The sequence below is a fragment of the Vipera berus genome (genome assembly GCF_964194415.1).
Source record: "Vipera berus genome assembly, chromosome: 7".
In the NCBI taxonomy this organism is placed as follows: Eukaryota; Metazoa; Chordata; class Lepidosauria; order Squamata; family Viperidae; genus Vipera; species Vipera berus.
Genome location: NC_138209.1, coordinates 46,989,308 through 47,009,933, shown reverse-complemented (window position 1 = coordinate 47,009,933; position 20,626 = coordinate 46,989,308).

Sequence of the window (20,626 nt, the reverse complement as noted above, 5' to 3'; positions counted from 1 at the left end):
CTCCCATCCTATCGCTAAGGATGCTTTGGTTATAGTCATTTTTTTTCCAAACTATAGTCCGCCCCCCCTCAATAGTCTGAAAGACAATGAACTGGCCCCCTGTTTAAAAAGTTTGAGGACCCCTGACCTAGGGTAAAGGATTTAGCTGTTGGAATATCTACATCCCAACATCCCCTGTCTACTCACCTAATGAACCTATCCAGATTGTGTGAGAAAAGAAACCTTCCTGGAGGACATATATAGGGTTCCCCTAACCTATTTGATCAGACTGAAGAAGCTACTTAGCTAAGCACCAAAACGTTTCAAACCAACAAGAAAAGTCCAGTTACTATGACTCAACTTCCAGTCAGCTATGTATAGGTCAACTGAAAAACTTCTACAGGAGGTTAGAATTAGGGTCATTCCTTAACTGATTTTGGGCACTTCTACACTATCAGTGGGACCCTTCCTCAATCCCTCCAAAGTAGCTCAAAGTGAACCTTTTTTTAATAACTTCAAAATACCAAGAATGCACAGCACTTAAGAGCTATTCAGCATTCACCTCTTATTGCAATGAACAGCACCCAAAAAGTACAACCCAAATGATATTCCGCTATACTGCTGGTCCTTCTTCTCATCTCCCATTATATAAAAAAGAAAATACATTTCTAGCATCTCCCTCCTTGTTTCTATATATGTTTTTCGAGTTGCTTGGGGGGAAAATCCTTCAGTAATTACACTGAGGAATACTTGCAAATCTAACTTTCTTCTGCATTTAAAAGTCTCTTGCAAGCTATAAAGAGGAAAGAAGAGCATCCTTGGAATTTTTTAGCAGTCGCTATGGGAACTGAAGAGGGGAAGAGGGGAAAATATATTTTAAACAATAGGCCCAGATAGACACTATGAACAAGAGGCTAGAATTGAGATATCAGGATGCCAGCTAATTGGGGATGCCAGTGAGGTTCAAATAAAGAGCAACGTAGCTCTCCCAAACTGTTGCTTTCTGGATATGCTGAAAATCAATGAAGTTGGAATCCAATATATTTGAAAAGTAGTGGATTGGAGAAAGTTGACCTAGCCCTCTAAAGGAAAACACCTCAATCAAGTGGGGAAAGTGATTTGTCCCCAATATACTCCTTTAAGCAGCTAGTAGAGAATTGTGGCTCAAGTGCAATATGATTTTTTTATCTCATGCCAGTCCTAACCTTTAATTTATAAATTACACAAAATTTTCTTGGTACCCGACAAAGTGATCATCGATATATTATCATCATCTCACAAAATATAGAAAGTACATGTCTAGATTTCTGATTAACTTTGATATATAGACATAAAGATAGTCTATCACAGGGGTCCCCAACCCCCAATCCATGGACCGGCACCAGGCCACGGCATGCCAGAAACCAGTCCGCAGAAACAAGGAAAGCCCCATCCGTGGGATACAGACAGTACATGAAACCACACCCCCTACTGGTCCACAGAAAAACCTCTCTCCACGGAACCAGTCCCTGGTGCCCAAAAGGTTGGGGACCTCTGGTCTATCAGGTTTTGATGGGTGCTGGTGGAGATACAATAAATACTTTTTTTGGTATTAGTGTTTCCTCATTACATATGTTATGAGTGTGTGTGCACGTACATGTTTAAATATATAAAAATGCAAGGGAAGAAAATGCCTTAGAGCTGATGTAACTTTAGATGTCAGTTCTCAGATATAATTTGTACCATTTTATTGAGAAATTCCTACCGTTTTATATTTATTTAATATATAAAATACAAAGAAAAATAGAAATAAGAAATTAAGGGAAGGAAAAAGAGAGGGGAGGTACAAGGGGGGGGAAAATAAAAAGAAAGAAAAGGCGTTAATTTCCGACTCTTTTTAGCACAGTACAGGATAAAAACACTCCAACCTCAACTTTTTGCTTTTATACATTAGTATATAACTAGCCATTTCTATAATGACAAATCTATCTAATCAACAAAACCAAATTCAAAATTTCATATTTTTTTCCATCACAAGCCCAAAATCTAGAAATGATATCCAAATGAAAAAAGTACTTAAATATATTCTCCTCTTTGAATAAAATGATCAATTTAACCATTCCTTTATCTTCCTTGCTATGGAAATAGTGTGTATTTCTACTTGCACCTAATAATCTTTGTGAATTATCACCATTTTTATTAACAAGGTACACTATATTGTTTCAGATTCTTTGACCTTACAAGGAAAAATCTTTTTTTTTCACCCTTTTTAAAATGCTAAACTTTTTTGAAAAAAACGTTTCTAAAATCAAAACTTAGTACATCTTTTTCTTTAACTCCTTAACATACAGGCTTTGAACTTCAGTATTAAATTTAGATCCCTCCCTCCAAACTACCCTTATAGAATAATATTTTTTTTCTTTTATGAACATCCTTTTTCAAACTCAAAAATTTTCTTTAAACTATTACAACATTTTCTTTAACTTTCTCTTAACATAAATATTCTCACGTACATTTTCAATAACATGTTACATACTTTAAGAGTTACTAATTCTAATTTCTTGAATTATGTATTGAATAAGCAGGACCATTTACAGTATTCTACAAACTACTAGGCACACAGTAGTTGTGAATTAATAAATCATGTATATACATATGGAGAATCTTTTGTGGCAAAACATAATTCTTACAATTCTTTCTGTATTTCTGTTGATACTATAGCAGTATTATTCAAGTATATCCCTTCTATGCTTTGTTAGACAAATGCCTAAAAAAATCACACCTATTCTGGAATATGGCTACTATTCAAGTTGGCAACAGTTAATTATTTACAAGCCTTCCCAGGCTTCCCTATATCACTGTTTTCTAAACAACAGTGTCCCATTCTTGTATCAGTGGTGACTATTTTTTTCTAGGTGTACTGCCTTACATATATCTTTCTTAAATCTTATTTCATTTACTTCCATCCATCTCACTCAACTTTTGTCCTTAGCAATCATTCTTAGGACCAAAGAAAATGTTACATGGAACTGTGTTGCCTTTGGGATGTAGTACTGGGAGGAAAGCTAACAATTAATCAGACTTTTGCTTTTTAAAAAAACAACTCAGAAGGTCAATTCTGTTTCACTTGAATTTGCCATTGCCTCTAATGATCACACACACATATCTTTCCATCTCCCTCACATGGTTTCCTGGAGCCTGTCCATTATCATCATCATCATGAAATGTATTTTATTCTCTAAAAATTGTTAGAGGATGAAGATTTAAAAAGAATTATAATTTGTATTCTAAATTGTCAAAGGATATTTTCAAAAGGCAAATTATATGATTCCATATCAGGACTTCTACTAGCAGTTCTTGGATCAGTTTCATTTTTTAGAACAACAAAGATTAAATACCTCTTCTTGCAGCGGCCAGCATAGTTAATTTAGTTTATCCTGCCCAGCAAGGACTTTTCTCCCCTTGGTTTCCTCCTATGATATTTACAAAATAGTGTAGAAGTAATGTAGGCCTTTGCAAAAACTCAAATTTCCTTGCCATTCTGTATTGGCAGCAAACAATGGAGAAAATGGAATGTAAAAATCCAGAATTTGTTTGGATTCTAATCCCTGTATTTTTTCTCCTTTAACACAGCGGAGTTGTATCACTGTTTGGCCTATTAATATCTGAGGCTGTCGGCCTAGCCCTAGCAGTTCCAACAGTACTTCTTCATATCTACTTAGTTGTAAGAGGCAGAAGGAACAGGAGGAAGAGCAGCTACGCAGACAATGGTTAGATGAAAGAAATCTGAGTCTGAGCTATTGTAATCTGAGTAAGCATCTCAGACGTTACTCAGTATAGTTCTCATAGTGATAAAGAGGAAGGGGGAAAGCACACTGAGACTTAAAAGAGTCTTTTATTATAACCTAATAATAATAGCAGTGTTAGAACGGATTATTTGTTTTCTAATCTGTTCTGTCTCGAAGGGTTGATGTCATTACAGCAATTTCCAGACAATCCAAATCTAATAAAATAGCTTATTAATTGAGGTGTGCAAAATATTTCAAATTCAAAACTTTTCAAAGATGAAACTTCTGTTCAGACCTCATCAGAAATGTTTTGAAATTGTTTCAATCTTACCTGATTTGCTCTGATGTTGAAAACATTTTAATTCAAAATATTTTATATGCTTTGTTATTTTTGTTAAAAAAAATTAGTAGGCATATGGACAGAGGGAAAGTTTGTCATGACTCTTTGGGTTAGGAAGATGTTCACCTCTCAAGAAAGTACCCAGTCATGTGAGTCATTTTGCTCCAAACTAATATTATTATTATTATTGGCAAAAAGGTAGTGATGAATGATGCCCAGAAGACTTTATAAGGTACACAGTGTTAAAATACATTACTTAGAAATGCTAAAATGAATCTAGCTATTTTAATATTAAAATCCTTTTCTCCCAGTATCTTTCCACCGCTTAGGGTGGACTTATACCTGGCTTTTCCCAGTTTAGTCCAACACTTAACCACTACACCACAGTGACTACCACAATCGTTTGTAGCTCCATTTTCTCAGTCTAGCCAGTTGCTCTCAAAGCAATAGACCAACTAAATAAACCAACTTAGACACTGATTAATGTATTATTCATGAATGGACATATACTTGTAGCTGCTAAAAGTCAGTTTAAATAAAAAGATACTGCAGTATTTTCAAGATGTAGCAAAGCTTTAAGAAATGTAGATGAAAAGTAGTTGGGAAGGTTGCAAATGGTGATAACATGACTCTGGGATGTTGCAGCAATCATAGATACAGACTAATTGTCAAGAACCTGAACCATAATTGTTGTGATGTTGCAGCAATCATAGATACAGACTAATTGTCAAGAACCTGAACCACAATTGTTGTGTACTGGGTTCATTGCGCAGGAATGAAGACGAGGCGAGTGAGTTCAGCAAAGATTATGGTTTATTGCTTGCAGGATCTGACTGGAGAACAGGGCTGCAGATGCAGAAATTTATACCCTGGCCCCTAGGCGGCGGCCAATAGGTTTGAAGCAACCTATTGCCACCCTAGGGGCAACCAATAGCAGTGCTGGAGATGGGTTGTCTGAGGAGCTGGGAGCCATTAGCTAGCTTCCCTGCTCAAACAGCCTTCCAGCAATTACCACGTGGTGTTCTCTTAACAAAGCAAGCCCAATACATTACAATAATCATGTGGCCATGGAGACACTGTGATGGTCATAAATTATGTGACAACTGGCTGTAAGTCTCTTTTCAGTGCTGTTGTAATCAAATGGTCATAGGTCAAGGACTACCTGTAGACCTCATTCATTGACTGCCTTGTTTAGAGACCATTTGAAATTACAACAGTGATGAAAAATTAACTTTATGTCCATTCTCACATTTACAACTTTTTAGGTCTATAAAGCAAAGGAAAGCTGAAATAAGGTCAGACCACTTCACAATGACTCAGTTGCTGATCCCAATTGTGGTAGCTAAATTAGGACTGCCTGTAAGATCCGTTTCTTATTTATTCTGGAAGCTCATAAGATTCTGGAGAATTGCTTCTCATGCTGCTAGAATAAAGACTCAAACCTGTGTGATCTTGCAAGTACCTTCAGTATTTACTTTAAATTACTCACTGAAATGTTTGGTTCCAAAAAGGAAATTGTCTCAGACTGTTAGAGATAAGGCTCAAAATGCAGTATTTTCACATTTTTCAAGATGGCTTTGTTCATACTGTAAGATGCCTGACAGTTTGTGTGTATCTTTTTATTTAGGGTTCTTTTTCCTGGCCTGCACTGACATGAAATTAATAAAATACAATATCAAGATATTTTTAAAGGAAATAATAACTTTAACCACCCCTTCCACACATTCAATCCAGGGCATTGTAACCAGGAAGAACAGTGGATCGCTGCTGAAAGAAATAGCTTCAAGTGTCAGGCCTCCAAGATTCAACATAATGTATTGAATTAAGATGTATGAATTATACAGCCTGTCACCTGCTGGGGCTTTTACAAAGAAAAAAAGAAGCATTTGTCAGGTTGTCAGAAGTAGTACAAAAAAGACATTATTGATTCTGATATGACTCTCCAATTCAATTTCAACATGCCAAACAAGTTCCTCCTCCATAGATTAACTGTATTCCTTTTACTCAGTTGTAACTATGTCTCTTTTAAATTTGTGATAAGTGGTAATATATACACCGTACTTTCTCCTTTCAACCTCCTTTTCAATAGCAGCACATGCTTGCATATTTTTTCCTGGCAGAAACAGTGGAAAATAGTTAGCTGAAGATATAATCTGGAAGGTTTGTTGAAAAGAGATGAAAAAATATCAAGCTTCATTTTTGTTTTTTGTTTTTCAGCTGTTACTTTAATAGCTATCCCTTCTGTTGCTTGTTTCTAACAAACACAAGGAAAAAATTAATGGAACAAAAGATACCACCATCTCAATATCAGTAAGCTATTAATGTTCACTTTTTTCATAAAATACTGCAGGTGTCAAAGTTTGATCCAGCTTTCCTTCAGTAAATTATGCTGCAGGGCAGGACTGCCCTGCCGGCTCCTGCCCGACGCCGGACGGCTCCGCCGGTGCCGCCTTGAGAGGGAAGGGCGTGAGGCGCCTGCCACAGCTCCCCAAGGACTCCTTAGCAGCCGGGGAGCGCGCGCGTGCACAGGACTGCCCTGCTGGCTCCCGCCCAACGCCAGCCTGCCCTGCTTTCTCCACAGTGAGAGGGGAGGGCATGCCTTCCCGGGCTCGTCGACTTGCAGCCATGCTGGAGCCGAAAGGGAAGGAAAATTCCACCCACCCTTTGGAATAAACGCAAGAGCTCCCGGGGTCTGGCGTTTGCAAGGGGGAGGGGAAGGGGCTTAGAGGCTCTTGGGGGTGGGAAGGGAGAGTCACGTTGGAGGGGGGACTGGACTAAGGAGGCTTGAAGTTGCTTTGCAAGAACGGGGGCGCTCGATTGATTTATGTACTATTTTCCGGTGTATAAGACGACTGGGCGTATAAGATGACCCCCCAACTTTTGAGAAGATTTTCATGGGTTAAAAAGTCATCTTATATGCCGGAAAATACGGTATTCATTCTAATTTTTTAATGTAACGTCATTCTACTAGTTTACTTTTTTAAAGAATTTTTATTAGTTTTTCAATTTACAACCTATATATCTAGAAAGCATCATGGTAACTGGGTAGTCATCAACTGAATAACAGAGTTTATTTAAAAAGTTTTACAATACATTTTATTTTTAACAAACAAAACACAACCCCACCCCACCCCCTTCCCACTCCCCAACCCTCCCCAGCCCCTCCCTCCCTTCCCTCTCCCCCTCCCTGACTTCCCAGAGCTAAGTACAGGGTATAAGAATACAAACAATCATAATCTACCTTATGCAAACAATCATAAGCTATTAAAACTATCGCACTTTAACTCATATAAATTAACTCCAAACAGTATAAATATCACATCAATAATTATTCAAATGCCGGATAATACTTTTTAGTCCCATATTTACTCCACAGTATCTCTCTGTTGCAAATAGTCTTTCAAGTACACTAAAATCTTTGCCATATCCTCCAAGTTGGGAACTTTTACAGTCCATTCTTCTATAATCGGCAGTTCTTCCTTCTTCCAATATTGCCCTACTAAAAGTCTTACTGCCGTAATTAAATTCAACATCCGCTTGATATCCACAACAGTAGTGTCAATAAAAATACCCAATAAAAACAATTACAGACAAAACAAATTTACATCAATCATTAAAAAAACAATTTTCTATTCTTCTTTCCACCTGGTCTTTAATTTTCCATACTAAAACCAAATTTATACAATCTTTCCTTCTCTTAATATATTATACAGCTTCAAGTACCATACATTACTTTCCAAACTTAATTTTTTTATATGTAATCACATCATTTTTATATTTTCTATTACGTGTTTCATTATTGCCCATAAAAGTAGCTTACAAGTTAACTTTCATCTATACTTTTTCCCAAACTCGCAACAGAGCATGTCATAAAATATATACCTTAAACACATTATCCACCTCCTTATCACACAATAGATATACATACCAACCAAATAGCAAATCATGACCTTCAAAATTTTAGTAAGCACTACTACAATTCTTCCCAATTAAGTTTTCATAATTATCTTAAAATTAAAACAACATAAAATATTACAAAACATAATTATTTTATATAACTCTACATTTGAGGGTGAAAAATATATCCCCAAATATTTAACCCTTTTAACAATTTCAATTCCCGTTTACTCTTCTAAAACCACCTTTTATGATCCTTATTGCATTATTATCTCCTTCAGTTCTACAACTAAATCTTCAGGCTCATCTCATTCGTCTAGAAGCAGCACGCCTCCTCCAATTTCTGGCCTCCTCCAGTGACACTGAAATTTGATCCACTCCTGTAACTTTCTCATCTGTCTGCATTGTTCCTTCAGCACCTTGTAGATTCTCTCTGTGTCGTTGAGACTCTCCCTCACCTTTCTTCTTTGTAGATTCCAAAAGTGGTATGGGGGCTGCTTTTAAAACATTACTATAAAAATCACGTGCCTGAATCACCGTAGTAAGACGATGCCTCATACCTTCATAGGTCACCACCATACCCACTGGTATCTCCCATCTGAACTTGATATCACGTCGTCTTAATTCTTGTGTCAAAAAAGCAAATTCCTTCCTTCTACTTAAAATTCTTGGAGGGATCTCTTTTAAAATCAAGACTTCTTGCTCAGCAATTGCAAATTCAGTATTGTAGGAGGCTTGAATAACCTCATTTCTAATCGCTCTCTTTGTAAAGTAAACCACCACATCTCTGGGTAATTTCCTTTGTCTTGCAATCCACGAATTAACATGGAAAATTTTATCTATATCTTCCATTATTTCATCTGCTGGTCGCCCCAGCACCCCTTCCAGAGCCTCAGAAACTATTTTCTTCAAATTTTCTTTAGGATCTTCTTTTAAGCCTCTGATTCTCACGGCAAACTCCATCTGATGATACTGTACCAAGGTCAAATCACAATCAATTTTCTCCACCACATTTTCGGTTTCTGTCATTTTTACTTCTAATCTAGTATTATTTTGACTGAGATCTTCCACTCTTTCATCCAAATTCTCAATACATATAGCCATGCCTTGAAATGCAGATAAGATGTCTATTCTTATTTCTGTTAGTTTCTCTGTAATCTTTTCATCCATAACCTCAGCTAGTTTTTCTGTTAACTTCTCCTCCAGCTTTTTATCCATTATCTCAGCAAATTGTTGCAATTGCTTTTCCATAATCTCTTGCATCACATTCTGCAAATCTTTAACTGTAAGGGCTGGTGCAAATACGGGTGCAGGGGGCAATAAGGCTTGCAACAAAGACTGCTGCACCAGAGCAGGAACTTTAGGAGATGTAGCCGCCATTTTCACCCACTATTGTCTGCTACGCACTTCCACTTTCAAGCTCAGCAAAGTCCATTGAGTTAAAGATCAAAAGACCACTTTCACCTGAATCTCCTGTATCGCTCTGCCTGCATCCTCATTCTCCAAAGTTCTTTCTTGCTAGCAGGGATGGTTGCGGACGCCCTGTTCTGCTCCAAAAAGCCCAGAGCAGAAGCGCCTCGCAGTCCGGAGCATGCCCAGGCTTCGGGGGGGCTCAATCCTTCAGCCGCCAAAACTTTAAGTTCTGTCGGCCCCGGAGAGCTCTACCCCTACCTGGGTGCTCACCCCCTCCTCTTCTCCCGAGGAGGGGGCTTCCGAGCCACCGAAACAGCTGATTGGCGCTGTTTTCGGTGGCTCTATGGAGCCGCGGGGCTGACAGCCTAAGAATGGCTGCCTCCGGCGACGCCTTGCCATCCGGAAGTCAATAACAGAGTTTTCAGTACATAGTTCGGGTTGCATTGTCATAGCATCCTTCTCTATTTCCCTCAACATTCAATACAACATATTTAAAATAATACATTTATAAGAATCGCATGGTCAATTAAAAAAATTTTTGTCAGTCCAATTTCAATGAAGTATATCTATATCCTGTTATTTGATTTTATCTAATTTTAATGTTAATTGTAGTATCCAAGTTTAACCTTTGACATCCCAAATAGTATTCAGAACCCAAAATTCCCTTATTTTATTACACCAATGATTGTATCATTTAACATATACCCAATAGTTAAATAGCTAATTTCTACCTAATAAACATTGTTTGTTTCATATCCTAATACATCACAAGTTACCAATCAGAGAGCCTATATTTATCAATCTACTTCTACTTATACATAATCAAAATTTTAACATCAAAGATAGGATCCATAAGCCAATTTTCCATTATGTCAATATATAAATTTATAATATTTGGAATAAGCCTAATAAGTACTTAAGCACATTTTAATTCTATCTCACAAATATTTTCTATTTCAGATCCTAATGTCACTAATTACTAACAAAATAATAATAGTTCTCTAGGAATTCATTTTTTAAATCTAACTCTAGGTTTCTTTTTTTGCCAGTCGGGTTTCCAGACCAAGGGCTTTAAATTGCCAAGTAGGTCTTCCTTTGCTCACATACATATTATTTGCACCAGAGGAGGTCATCCAACCATCAGAGATGCACAATATTGTTGCCATGTTAATTCCACTCTCTTTATTTGCTCTGACATCTCTGTCTGCAGTTCAGTCTGGATTCTTCTTCCATCTGGGTTGATCTGTTTTAAGGAGAAAATCTTATCCAGTATTATAGTTAGTAGTTGACGGTCCAGGCTTTCCACAGGTTGTCTTAGTTGGTCTTCAAAGTCCTCTATGTTGGGATCACTACCTTGCCTGTAGTGTACTTCTGAAGTTATAGGCTCTTTAGAAAGGGTCAAAAGTTGAGTATTAACTTTTTCCCTGGTTTGTTGTTGAACTTTAGGATTGTCTGTCATAGTAGTAGTTCCTTGTACTTTAATAATTGTAGGTTCTTTGAGTAAAGTCAGGTTTTGGATAATAGTTTTTTCAGTACTTTGTTGTTGTTGCTTATATTCCTCTGTCTAAATAGTAGTATCTTCCAAGTTTGTTATATTCTGAACTGTAAATTCTTTAGTTGCAGTCTGGGTTTTAGTTTGTAGATTAAAGTTGGCATGTAAATTATTTAATCTGGAGATAGACATCTCAGTGACTCTATAGATTGTTTTAAATATAAGATTATAGTCAAGCAAGGTTTGTGGCATTTCGTTCTCCATTTCATACTAATTACAAATAGTTCTTAGTGGAGGCTATTTTTCAAACAAAAATCAGTAAGTGTCCATCTCCACGTGCATAAGCCAAATTCATCCGCAGCTGTTTCAGGTTTTTATCTTAATGCCAAGGTCAGTCCAAAATGTAAGCAAGCTTGTTTGCCAATGGTATTCACTTGTTGTAACAGATTTGGCCACTAGATGTCCCCATAGTACTTCAAATCCTTTTCAGACAGTCTTTTTATTTATTTCTTTTTTCCTTTTTTGTCCCCCTTTTTTAGATTAATTGGTAGAATAGTCCATTTCTATTGATATACCATTAGTCCATTTCTATTGATATACCATTTCTATTTTTATACCGCCCTTCGGGAGAAGGGCGGTATAAAAATATAATAAATAAATAAATAATAAATAAATTTTGGGACAAAGGTAGAAAGGCAGTAAGTCCAATTAATCAGTATCATGTAGTTCAAGGCTTTTTCTTTTCTCTTCCAATGTAGACAAAGGTCGCTATTAAGGAGGGTGGGGAAAAAAATCCCTTCCCTCTCTCCTCGCAAGGGGAAACAAATTCGGAAAGCTTTGACAGGAAGAGTAGACAATTAGGAAAAGAAGAAAGCAATTCTCACCCAGTTTTCAAGTGCTTTCAAGTGCTTTGTTGTGATCTTGGCTTCGGCAGGAGACAGCTAAATGATGGGCCATGGGAATGGCCAATCATTTCTTCTTCAGTTCAGAGAGTAGCTCCAAGCCAACGGGAGGGCTGCCGCCCTTCTACCGCTGACTGGAGAGACCTCTCCCCTGCTCATCGCCCCTCCAGGGCGACTTTCAACCCCTTTACAGCCTCCCCCGATGAAGAAATCCAGGTGATGCGAGAAATAATTCCCTCGCGTGTCTGGCCGTGCCGGGATCTGGAACTGGAAGCCATTCTACAAGTTTACTATTGACTTCAGTCACCAGTGTCCATTTAACACAATTTTTGCCCCATACTAAGTATTGGTTCTAAGAAGCAAGCTGTTCCAGATAATTAACTAGATCAGTCCACAGCTTAAAGCTATGAGAGTTTTAGAGTCTGTCAGGCCATTTTCTCACACTCAAAATGTTTGTGTTTTTCTTGTTTATGTACATTCAATGAATTTCTTCCCCTTTTTCTATGCCATGCTTGAATAGAAACTTCTTGAAGATATTCTTTCTACCTTTGCTTCTCTGTTTTCCATTTGGAGTGGCAGAAATCCATACTACTGATCATATCTGTAATAAGATTCAGCCTGAGAGACTGCTTCAGTGTCACCCATTTGGAAAAGGAGGTAGAACTTCACTGGAAATTGTGGAATGCTGCCTGATACGATTATGGTCAAGAAAGCTAGATAACTAGATAACTAGAAGAGTAAGGAAAGAAACAACACTGTGCAACAGACACAGGACTGGTCGACAGTGGCTTTTCTAAAACAATAGAACAGCATTGTCAAAGCATTAAGCTTTTGATTTCTTCTGTAGTTTCAGCTTCATGCTGCTTCAACAGTAATTTGCAGTCCTGAATGTTTCCATAATTTAGTCATAGGCCATGTCTTACTGAGAAGAAAAAAGAGAGGCAAAAACCAGTTCCTGTGAGAAATTAAATGCAAGGTAGAATCATTTCAATCACTGACATGATCCCAGTCTACAAAGTAGATAATTGTGGCTTTGATTGTAAAACATAATTATACATGGTATATATCAATTGTAGTTAGGCTTAAAAATAAATAAAAAAGCAGAGCGCCTTGAAATATCAAAAAGTGTTGCTCAAAAATGCATGTTTGTTTCCTAAAAATACCACTGCGTGCTTTGAAAGATGAGAAAAGTCCTAAGTGATGAATTTTAAAGCTAGCATCTATTTTTAAATATTTACCAAGATTTAATTATTGACATTTTTGTTTGTGATAGTGACATAATCTTATTCCTAAAGCAATAGTATGATGATTTGCAGCAAAGTGTTAACTATTTATTAATGCTTTATATTTTACATGATTCTCAGCTGGTGCAGCAGTTTTAGAACAAAACTACATGCTAGTCAATGACAATCTAAACTATGTTAAAGTGAAGTATGGTTTGTTTGGTGTTTTCTTAGTATATTGAGCCCACCAGTATGCTTAATGCAATGTATGGAATTGGCCTAATTCAAAACAAAATTAAAAATAATCAGGCTTATTACAAGGTGTGAACCAGACCACTATGAAATTATGAAGAAAATGGCATGTGGTCATATGATACCCACGCATTCTCATGAAAATATTTTTAGGTCATCTTCCCATTCTACACACACTCTGTCATGGTTCCAACAGACAGAGATGAATAAAGCAGAACTCCAAGGCTTGAGAATTCCTCAAGGAATATGTTTATTACTTACAAAGTATCGGCATGGTCAAAAGTGAAACCAAGTCTGAATACACAAGTAACAATTTCCCAATATAAAGTTAAATGTCTCACGCATAAAACTATGCAAGCAACTACATTCCCCAATATGATTATTTGGTGGTCTTTTTATGCAACGCCCAGTCCCTAGTCTCCGGAGCAGCTGATGACCTTGGTTCCCACGGGACAGAAGATTATTTTGACTAATGAAGCACCTGGGCAAACCCCACTCCCTCCGTTCTATGTGGCAACCTAGAATGAGAAGAAAAAATGGCTGCACCCATTCTCATTTGTAGAGTTGACGCACTCCCTATTTGAAGTGCCAAAGCTATTACTATGCAGAAATCCAAATTTTTAAGACTGGGTCTTATTTACACATGAACTTTTCTAATTCATTTTCACAGCCCATGGAGTTATAATTCAGGACTTGTCAGCTTTGTTTCTGAGATTATAAGCATTAATTTCTTGATGGTCAACCAGGGAGAGGTCTCTCTTCAAAAGAGTTTTGGGGTTTTTTTTGCTTCTCTCATTACTGTAGTAAGTCTCTCATCCTAGTATTAGACTCTAGTATCTTGTGAATTCTATTCATAGAAAGAATGTTCCCACTTTCAGGCACTCTATGAAGGAAAGGAAATACTCTTGTCAAACTTCTTTCCAAAATTTGCTCCAGAGTTAGATAATTTTCCAGAAAAATAAATATGGAACATTCATGGGACAGATACTAGAATAAAGAGGAAAAATTGTACATTTTTTTTAAAAAGCAGCTGCTTCATATGTTCACTTTTTTTAAATTGCAGCAGATTGCATCAAAATCTTCATTTCAAACAAATCTTCCCTTATATGAATTGAATTTGCTGAAATGTGCCTTTCAGTACATTAGCTATTTCCCCCTTGAGAAAAATAGATTATTTTTAAAACATGCTGAGAGTCAATAAAGGAAAAGAAATAGTTATTAGTTTTTGTTTGTGTCAGTTTACAATTGAGGTGGGGGACAGAGGTGCTGTTGTTCTTGTTGTAAGAATAGTGGTAGATTTTCTTCATGCTCCCATGAAAAAGCATTTGGGAGTATTCTTGATAGCAGCAAAGCCAAGGACATGGATCCCTTATTGTCCCAAATTTGCCAGCTAGTGAAGCTGCCCTATATTTTTACATGGTTTTAAGTTGTGTGTATGTTATGTTTATACTTAATGAACACTTGATTTTTCTCCCCAGTCAATTCCTTTTGGAATGGGATGTTGTTTTTCCCATCGGGTGACTCATGCTAAGTGCTGGGTCTCTGGTACTTGTATTGAAAAAGCTCAATCAGTTAACAAATCAGGGGGTTAGAAGCATGGGAAAAATAAGACATCTCTGATAATCTGGGGGAAAAGAGTAGTGCTAGCAATTTGTGTCATTTTCTGAATTTTAGGTATTTTCTCAGTCTCAGTGAAGGGTTGCCTGGATTATGGTAGCAAAGCTAAGGGGAAAACTTTGCATGCCTTCTCCTACATTGGCACAGAGGAAGAATTCCTTGCTATTCCCACAAGAAAAGAAAGAACTCATTATGTTGCTGTTACTTTATACAGCATCCCATTGCAATTATAATATGTATTCTAGAATGAATGGCAAAGTTCTGAAGGACCTATGACCTTACAATGTAGTGTACTATCACTATATAATATTACACATACTGTATGCTATAAAATATTAAAGATGAATCCAGAAGGTTGCCTGAACTAATTCTCATATAATATATTTACATTGATATATTGGAAAGCCACAATTCATATTCTTATTCTTCAGAAAAGCAGGGGGCAGCCCCAGCTGGCCTTTCTGGGACTGAAAGCTAACCAGTCATCCTGGTTAATAGGTGAATGGGAGTCTGTCAGGGGATACAATCCTGTAGGGAAGACTGGGAAGATCTAAGAGCTTTTCAGGAGAAGGCAATAGCAAGCCATGCCTATACTGATGCCAGGAAAATTGCATGGATACATCTATTAAGTTACTAGGAACCAAGTTGATTGAATGTGACTTCAATATTTATTATTACAAATCTAGCAAAATTATACATCAGGTCATATTTGCCTGGTAGTTGAGCAGCACTGTAAATGAAGTGTAATCTCTGAATTCACCTTCAACAGTTTGATGTATATATGTGATCCAGTTTCCTTCAGTGCCATCCAGTGGAGTAAATGCGTATCACAGTACTACGAGGTTAAGATATAAAATGTGCAGCAAAATAAGTTATCTTCAGAATAGAAAACTCAACAGAAATGATCAGGATGCTAGGTGTAAATAATAATACTGAAATACAATTATTTACTGTAGCTATGTCCTCACATTAATTGATTGCCAATCAAACTTTGCAAACCATGTAAAGAGATGTCTGTAAAATATGTAGAATTCACAGGATTCATATTATAAGGGTGGCAAAACAGTGTTTTAAAAATGATTAACAGTGGCAATTCATTTCCCTGAAATTAAACAGTTGGCTAAATTTTACTCTACTATCCTCAAAAGAATAAAGGAAAGTTTTATGTTACCTTGAGCTATTTCCAAACCCTAATGAATAAATAACGCTTGTTGGCAGAGGCCCAAAGTAAGAATGTAGAATTAGAGGACTGAACAACTGGGTTCATGCCTTATACAAGCCATGGCTTAATGATCTATTGAATAAATATTATTGGTTGGATTCAAACAACATATTCAAGAATAACCCATACTTAGGTTTACATATTTCAGCGAATTAAATAAAGCACCTTGAGGCTTACTGCATCACCTGTCCCATTTCCCAAAGCTCTGAATACACACATTCAGATGATACACTTCCATTAAAATGCATTCTGAACTAACACAACACCCACTCTTTTCCTAATACTATCCCTACTAGATTGGTACAGACATCTAGTATTTAGCATTACAATGATCATTAGGATAAGAGAGGGGATGTAGAAGAGGTTTCCCTGAAAACAGAAAAAATATTGATACTAATATAATTTTTATTATGGTCATAGACCAGCATTACAAATAAAAAGCATTAAAAAAATAAAAAGAAAGAGAAGATAATATATTACAGTTGGTGGGTTGTCAGTGGGCAGTCAAATTCTTCCTAATTCTGCAGACAGTATAACAAAATTTAGCTACATTCAAAGAAACTACATCTACTGATCTGATAACAGCAATTGTACATTTAAAAGACCAGCATTTTTTCAGGTGAGGTCTTATGAAGTGGGTCTGTGAGTCCTTATAGAAGATACAATATACTAGGTAGGACAGGCTCTGTAGTTTCAATAGCCCCTTTTCCGCAGGGACCCAATCTCAGCTCAGTTGATACTGATACTAAGCATGTAAGCACTTCAGTTTATATGAATGATATGAACTGATTTTTAAAGGAGAAAGAAAATATCAGGGTTCTTAAGACAAGCCCTATGCAAAATAATTCACATATTGGATTGTTAGTTATATACTGAAAATGTGGCCTTCAACAATGCTACAGTGCCTAGTGTATGTGAAGTATTGCACATCACCAACCACTTCTGATTATTTAAATACAAAGAATGTCTTCCTAAACTATAACAAATGTTTATCTGCATGATTCTAACTGGCAGATTTGATAGCCCATATCTTATTTTAATTGCCACATCTTTTGAAGCTGTATTGTACACAGGGGAGAGGAGAATTTAAGACAAACCTTAAGAGCAGGGGTGTCGAACTGCCACCCTGTGGGCCAGTTGCATCATGTGGAGGCCGCACCCACCCCAGCTCCAGCAATGCAAAAAAAGTCACAATATGTCACGACACATCACGTGACATGGCAAGTTTGACACCAGTACTTTAGAGCATGGATTAATTCCTCCCTCCCCCATACAAGTGCTCCTACAACCACACAGGCTATATTATTGCAGCTTGTTTTTCAGAAACAAAACAGTTCCATGGAATGGAACAAATTTATTTCTCCTGAAATTAGTTAAAAACAAACAGCTGCATTCATTTACATTTCCAGAAAGCAGAAATATATAGCACCATGATTAGAGAACATTGTTTATTTATGCATGTATTGCATGTGAGCAAGCAAGCATCCAATATTCCAGAATTTGTATCATAGATCTTTCTCTGTTCATGGTCCCTTAGCCTTGAAAAATTAAAGTAGTATTCTTGCATTTTTCATTGCTTGATTTGTATAGTTTTCCAGATGCAGCACAGGGTATATATAATTACTTACATATATAAGTCAAATACTCTATAAACATTGTTTCACAGAACTGGTTTGCTTGTCAGGAAGAAGATCCCATACAAGCAGGCAAAGGATGGAAATAGAAGGAGCTGTGTTGGAAATTCTGGAAGTCACTTGAGGGAGATGTTGGGGGAAAGCACTCTCAAGATGAAAGGTAAAGAGTGGAAATGAAATCCTCCCCATCTGGAGTGAGAGTTTGCGAGGTCTACCCCACCATGAGTTTGAAGAGATTCTGGAGGGACAGGTGAAAGGGAAGGTGTTATTTCTAGGTATAAAGTGGTATAGTTGGGTATATGAGGTGGTTGCCGAGCAACAGCCCCAAGAAGAATGGATGTTTTGGATTGAATGGAGGCTTGGGAATTGGAGGAAGTGGGATGAAGCAGACATCTGCATAGCTTGCCTTGAAGAAGTGAGGAAATAGAAAGGAAGTTAAAAAGTTTAAGATAGTTGAAAGATATGGTAGGAGACAAGGGTATAAGGCTGTCTTGTAAAGGGGAAATTGGAAAGTTGAGGGCAAGCCCCACATCTAGCCCCTGGCATTATCTCAGGACTAGGTCAAACCATAGACTCTGCTTTGTGCTACTGAATAGTAAGTCTGCTGCTCTTATTAGATCTGTAAATAGCCACCCTGCAGCATTTTATTTGGGTTACATTGGGGGATGCCAAGCTAGAAGATTAGCTTATGAGGAGTTGTGACTTTTGTCACTGGGAGTCAGGCAGCATATAAATTTAACAATATCACGACTTTATATTTAGACTACTGCAACATGCTCTACATGGAACTACCACTTAAAAGTATTTGAAGCTTTAGCTGATGCAAACTGCAGTGGCATGGGCAGTTAAAGGTGCTAATTGTTTGGCACATGTAACATTACTGCTCCATGAACTTCATTGGCTGCCAATTTGCTTCCATATGTAATTCAAGGTGCTCATAATTACCTTTAAAGCCAGGTTACTTAAAGCCAGGTCCATCTCTTCTCAATTTCTACTCATCCTGTCTGATCAGACAGGAGACGCATTCTGTGGGTACCATCAGCCAAGGGGTATCAGCTGGCAGGCTCTGTAGAAGAACCTTTCCTGACTTCCAGTTTGCCGACAGCTGTAAATGGACGCCTGGAGGACAGCTCCTGTCTTCCACGTCCAGATTCGCATTGCTGGGGGGTCCTAAAAGGACCGAAGAGTCACCCTGGAGGGGTGTCCAGACAGAAGGGGCTTTTGCAGAAACGTGGGAGGGCAGCAACCCCCTCGTTAGTGCCTGCATTCCCTTTGTACCGGCGGATGAAAGACTGACCATAGGAATATGGCCAGCTCCTAGGCTGCAGACAGCCGAAGTCAAATCTACCATCAGGCAACATTAAAGCAGCGTGGAAGAGATAAGGGTAAGATTCCTCTCTTGTACCTTAATCATCTTCTTTTCACCTAATTAAGCTGCTAAGTACTTTCCCCCCTGTGGAGAGGGAGGGGGAATTTAATCCTCCCTTTGAAAGGCGAGGAACAAACTCAGGGGTGTTTTTTGGAAACAAAAGAATGTTTAAGAAAGAAATAACAAAAGAAAAGAACTCTTAAAGTACTTGGGGGACACCCAGTGGCTAAATTTGAAATTGCAATTCTGACTTTCTCTTTAAAAAACAAAAAAAAATATTTAAGAAAACAAGATAAAGAGTAACCTTGAACATCAGCTTACAATGGAAGAGTTTCAAAAACAAATTCATGCTCTGTGGGAAATATCTTACCAAACCTATCAGCTCCTTTCTACAGCTGGCAATGAAATAAGAGCTTTTGGAAAAGAATTAGAAAGTATCTCAATGAAACAAACTCCAATTCAAACTGTGACTACAACTAATATTTTACTGGGACAGAACTTAACAGAAGAAATTGAACAATTAAATACACCGGCAGCAGAATTAAATAGTCAACAAATACAGGTTTTTGAAGATGGTGATGGAGAAAATACAGAAGGAAGTTTATTTGGACCAGGACAATTGTACCAAGAAGTGAAAATAATAAGATTTGGTGCTGTTGGCAGATTCTTTAATTCTTCAAAGGTGGAGACTGGGGGTCCACTTCAATATGATATAGTAATACAAGAATGCTTTGATGACCCTGAGGCAAAGAAGCATAAAATGACATGGCAAAGGAAGAAAGCAAGAATAAGATTGAAGAAATATGAACATTTTTAAGAGGCCAAATAGATAATATTAAAATAGACAGGATGGTACTGGGATTACGAGAATGTTTTGATGAGTAGATAAAAATATTGATTAACTAATAAAAAATATTAAAAATAAAAAACAAAATACAAATGTATGAATATTAACATTGAAATATTGAGTTTTTCTAAATGATATGGGTTAAGATGTATATATGCTAAGAATGATAGAATGTAACTAATACATTTGGATGCAGAGACATAAAGAATGTTAAAATGGAACAAATTTTGGTTAATTTTTAATATGTGGAAACTATAAATGAGAAACAAGAATATTTTATTGTCCTCTTTTCTTTTTCTTTTTTCTTTCTTTCTTTCTTTTTTCTTTCTTTTCTCTTTTTTTCTTTTTTTTCTCCTCCTTGTGATTTGTATCTTAATGACTACTATTTTAAATATTGTATAATTGATATAGATATGGAAATGAGATAAATGAGAACTGGACTGCATTACTAGTTACTGAAGAGAATTGTATAAAGGAAAAAGGTTTTTTAGTAATATGAAATTGAGAAATCTTAAATGTTTTAATGTTAATATCAATGTAAAATTAAAGCTAGAAAAAATAGATAAGGTGCTTGATGTTTTAAAGATGGAATGTTAAAATATGAAATATACTAAAAGATTGATGGATATATATTCAATAAAATAAAATAAAATAAACTATTAAATGATTGAT